The sequence below is a fragment of the Nicotiana sylvestris genome, chromosome 11 (assembly GCF_000393655.2).
Source record: "Nicotiana sylvestris chromosome 11, ASM39365v2, whole genome shotgun sequence".
Lineage (NCBI taxonomy): Eukaryota > Viridiplantae > Streptophyta > Magnoliopsida > Solanales > Solanaceae > Nicotiana > Nicotiana sylvestris.
The window spans coordinates 42,084,249-42,089,249 of NC_091067.1; positions in this window are offsets into that span (position 1 = coordinate 42,084,249).

Consider the following 5,001-nt stretch of genomic DNA (forward strand, 5'->3'; position numbering starts at 1 on the left):
AGTTTAGGGTTTAAAACCCTAATACTGACTGAATGGAAAAAGTTCAGTTTAGGGTTTAAAACCCTAATGCTGACCAAAGGAAAGAGTTCAGTTTAGGGTTTAAAACCCTAATGCTGACTAAATGGAAAAGTTCAGTTTAGGGTTTAAAACCCTAATGCTGACTAAATGGAAAAGTTCAGTTTAGGGTTTAAAACCCCAATACTGACTAAAGGAAAGAGTTCAGTTTAGGGTTTAACACCCTAATGCTGACTGAATGGAAAAAGTTCAGTTTAGGGTTTAAAACCCTAAAGCTGACTAAATGGAAAAAGTTCAGTTTAGGGTTTAAAACCCTAATGCTGACTAAATGAAAAGAATTCATTTTAGGGTCTAAAACCCTATTGCTGACTAAAGGAAAAAGTTCAGTTTAGGGTTTAAAATCCTAATGCTGACTGAAGGAAAGAGTTCAGTTTAGGGTTTAAAACCCTAATGCTGACTGAAGGAAAAAGTTCAGTTTAGAGTTTAAAACCCTAATGCTAACTGAATGGAAAAAGTTCAGTTTAGGGTTTAAAACCCTAATGCTGACTAAAGGAAAAGAGTTCAGTTTAGGGTTTAAAACCCTAATGCTGACTAAAGGAAAAAGTTCAGTTTAGGATTTAAAACCCTAATGTTGACTGAATGGAAAAAGTTCAGTTTAGGGTTTAAAACCCTAATGCTGACTGAAGGAAAGAGTTCAGTTTAGGGTTTAAAACCCTAATGCTGACTAAATGAAAGAGTTCAGTTTAGGGTTTAAAACCCTAATGCTGACTGAATGGAAAAAGTTCAGTTTAGGGTTTAAACCCCTAATGCTGACTAAAGGAAAAGAGTTCAGTTTAGGGTTTAAAACCCTAATGCTGACTAAAGGAAAAAGTTCAGTTTAGGGTTTAAAACCCTAATGCTGACTGAATGGAAAAAGTTCAGTTTAGGGTTTAAAACCCTAATGCTGACTAAATGAAAAGAATTCAGTTTAGGGTTTAAAACCCTATTGCTAACTAAAGGAAAAAGTTCAGTTTAGAGTTTAAAATCCTAATGCTGACTGAAGGAAAGAGTTCAGTTTAGGGTTTAAATCCCTAATACTGACTGAAGGAAAGAGTTCAGTTTAGGGTTTAAAACCCTAATGCTGACTGAGTGGAAAAAGTTCAGTTTAGGGTTTAAAACCCTAATGCTGACTGAGTGGAAAAAGTTCAGTTTAGGGTTTAAAACCCTAATACTGACTGAATGGAAAAAGTTCAGTTTAGGGTTTAAAACCCTAATGCTGACCAAAGGAAAGAGTTCAGTTTAGGGTTTAAAACCCTAATGCTGACTAAAGGAAAGAGTTCAGTTTAGGGTTTAAAACCCTAATGCTGACTAAATGGAAAAGTTCAGTTTAGGGTTTAAAACCCTAATACTGACTAAAGGAAAGAGTTCAGTTTAGGGTTTAACACCCTAATGCTGACTGAATGGAAAAAGTTCAGTTTAGGGTTTAAAACCCTAAAGCTGACTAAATGGAAAAAGTTCAGTTTAGGGTTTAAAACCCTAATGCTGACTAAATGAAAAGAATTCATTTTAGGGTCTAAAACCCTATTGCTGACTAAAGGAAAAAGTTCAGTTTAGGGTTTAAAATCCTAATGCTGACTGAAGGAAAGAGTTCAGTTTAGGGTTTAAAATCCTAATGCTGACTGAAGGAAAAAGTTCAGTTTAGAGTTTAAAACCCTAATGCTAACTGAATGGAAAAAGTTCAGTTTAGGGTTTAAAACCCTAATGCTGACTGAAGGAAAGAGTTCAGTTTAGGGTTTAAAACCCTAATGCTGACTAAATGAAAGAGTTCAGTTTAGGGTTTAAAACCCTAATGCTGACTGAATGGAAAAAGTTCAGTTTAGGGTTTAAACCCCTAATGCTGACTAAAGGAAAAGAGTTCAGTTTAGGGTTTAAAACCCTAATGCTGACTAAAGGAAAAAGTTCAGTTTAGGGTTTAAAACCCTAATGCTGACTGAATGGAAAAAGTTCAGTTTAGGGTTTAAAACCCTAATGCTGACTAAATGAAAAGAATTCAGTTTAGGGTTTAAAACCCTATTGCTAACTAAAGGAAAAAGTTCAGTTTAGAGTTTAAAATCCTAATGCTGACTGAAGGAAAGAGTTCAGTTTAGGGTTTAAATCCCTAATACTGACTGAAGGAAAGAGTTCAGTTTAGAGTTTAAAACCCTAATGCTAACTGAATGGAAAAAGTTCAGTTTAGGGTTTAAAACCCTAATGCTGACTAAAGGAAAAAGATCAGTTTAGGATTTAAAACCCTAATGTTGACTGAATGGAAAAAGTTCAGTTTAGAGTTTAAAACCCTAATGCTGACTGAAGGAAAGAGTTCAGTTTAGGGTTTAAAACCCTAATGCTGACTAAAGGAAAGAGTTCAGTTTAGGGTTTAAAACCCTAATGCTGACTGAATGGAAAAAGTTCAGTTTAGGGTTTAAACCCCTAATGCTGACTAAAGGAAAAGAGTTCAGTTTAGGGTTTAAAACACTAATGCTGACTAAAGGAAAAAGTTCAGTTTTGGGTTTAAAACCCTAATACTGACTGAATGGAAAAAGTTCAATTTAAGGTTTAAATCCCTAATGCTGACTAAATGGAAAAAGTTCAGTTTAGGGTTTAAAACCCTAATACTGACTGAAGGAAAGAGTTCAGTTTAGAGTTTAAAATCCTAATGCTGACTGAAGGAAAGAGTTCAGTTTAGGGTTTAAATCCCTAATATTGACTGAAGGAAAGAGTTCAGTTTAGAGTTTAAAACCCTAATGCTGACTGAGTGGAAAAAGTTCAGTTTAGGGTTTAAAACCCTAATGCTGACTGAGTGGAAAAAGTTCAGTTTAGGGTTTAAAACCCTAATGCTGACTGAGTGGAAAAAGTTCAGTTTAGGGTTTAAAACCCTAATACTCATTGAATGGAAAAAGTTCAGTTTAGGGTTTAAAACCCTAATACTGACCAAAGGAAAGAGTTCAGTTTAGGGTTTAAAACCCTAATGCTGACAAAATGGAAAAGTTCAGTTTAGGGTTTAAAACCCTAATACTGACTAAAGGAAAAGAGTTCAGTTTAGGGTTTAAAACCCAAATGCTAACTAAAGGGAAGAGTTCAGTTTAGGGTTTAAAACCCTAATGCTGACTGAATGGAAAAAGTTCAATTTAGGGTTTAAAACCCTAATGCTGACTGAAGGAAAGAGTTTAGTTTAGGGTTTAAAACCCTAATGCTGACTAAAGGAAAGAGTTGAGTTTAGGGTTTAAAACCCTAATGCTGACTGAATGGAAAAAGTTCAGTTTAGGGTTTAAAACCCTAATGCTGACTAAAGGAAAAGAGTTCACTTTAGGGTTTAAAACCCTAATGCTGACTAAAGGAAAAAGTTCAGTTTAGGGTTTAAAATCCTAATGCTGACAGAAGGAAAGAGTTCAGTTTAGGGTTTAAAAACCTAATGCTGACTAAAGGAAAGAGTTTAGTTTAGGGTTTAAAACCCTAATACTGACTGAATGGAAAAAGTTCAGTTTAGAGTTTAAAACCCAAATGCTGACTAAAGGAAAAGAGTTCAGTTTAGGGTTTAAAACCCTAATGCTGACTAAAGGAAAAAGTTCAGTTTAGGGTTTAAAACCCTAATGCTGACTGAATGGAAATAGTTCAGTTTAGGGTTTAAAACCCTAATGCTGACTGAAGGAAAGAGTTCAGTTTAGGATTTAAAACCCTAATGTTGACTGAATGGAAAAAGTTCAGTTTAGAGTTTAAAACCCTAATGCTGACTGAATGGAAAAAGTTCAGTTTAGGGTTTAAAACCCTAATGATGACTAAAGGAAAAGAGTTCAGTTTAGGGTTTAAAACCCTAATGCTGACTAAAGGAAAAAGTTCAGTTTAGGGTTTAAAACCCTAATGCTGACTGAATGGAAAAAGTTCAGTTTAGGGTTTAAAACCTTAATGCTGACTGAATGGAAAAAGTTCAGTTTAGGGTTTAAAACCTTAATGCTGACTGAAGGAAAAAGTTCAGTTTAGGGTTTAAAACCCTAATGCTGACTAAAGGGAAGAATTCAGTTTAGGGTTTTAAAACCTTAATGCTGACTGAATGGAAAGAGTTCAGTTTAGGGTTTAAAACCCTAATGCTGACTGAGTGGAAAAAGTTCAGTTTAGGGTTTAAAACCCTAATGCTGACTGAGTGGAAAAAGTTCAGTTTAGGGTTTAAATCCCTAATACTGACTGAATGGAAAAAGTTCAGTTTAGGGTTTAAAACCCTAATGCTGACCAAAGGAAAGAGTTCAGTTTAGGGTTTAAAACCCTAATGCTGACTAAATGGGAGAATTCAGTTTAGGGTTTTAAAACCTTAATGCTGACTGAATGGAAAGAGTTCAGTTTAGGGTTTAAAACCCTAATGCTGACTGAGTGGAAAAAGTTCAGTTTAGGGTTTAAAACCCTAATGCTGACTGAGTGGAAAAAGTTCAGTTTAGGGTTTAAATCCCTAATACTGACTGAATGGAAAAAGTTCAGTTTAGGGTTTAAAACCCTAATGCTGACCAAAGGAAAGAGTTCAGTTTAGGGTTTAAAACCCTAATGCTGACTAAATGGAAAAGTTCAGTTTAGGGTATAAACCCTAATACTGACTAAAGGAAAGAGTTCAGTTTAGGGTTTAACACCCTAATGCTGACTGAATGGAAAAAGTTCAGTTTAGGGTTTAAAACCCTAAAGCTGACTAAATGGAAAAAGTTCAGTTTAGGGTTTAAAACCCTAATGCTGACTAAATGAAAAGAATTCAGTTTAGGGTCTAAAACCCTATGGCTGACTAAAGGAAAAAGTTCAGTTTAAGGTTTAAAATCCTAATGCTGACTGAAGGAAAGAGTTCAGTTTAGGGTTTAAAACCCTAATGCTGACTGAAGGAAAAAGTTCAGTTTAGAGTTTAAAACCCTAATGCTAACTGAATGGAAAAAGTTCAGTTTAGGGTTTAAAACCCTAATGCTGACTAAAGGAAAAAGTTCAGTTTAGGATTTAAAA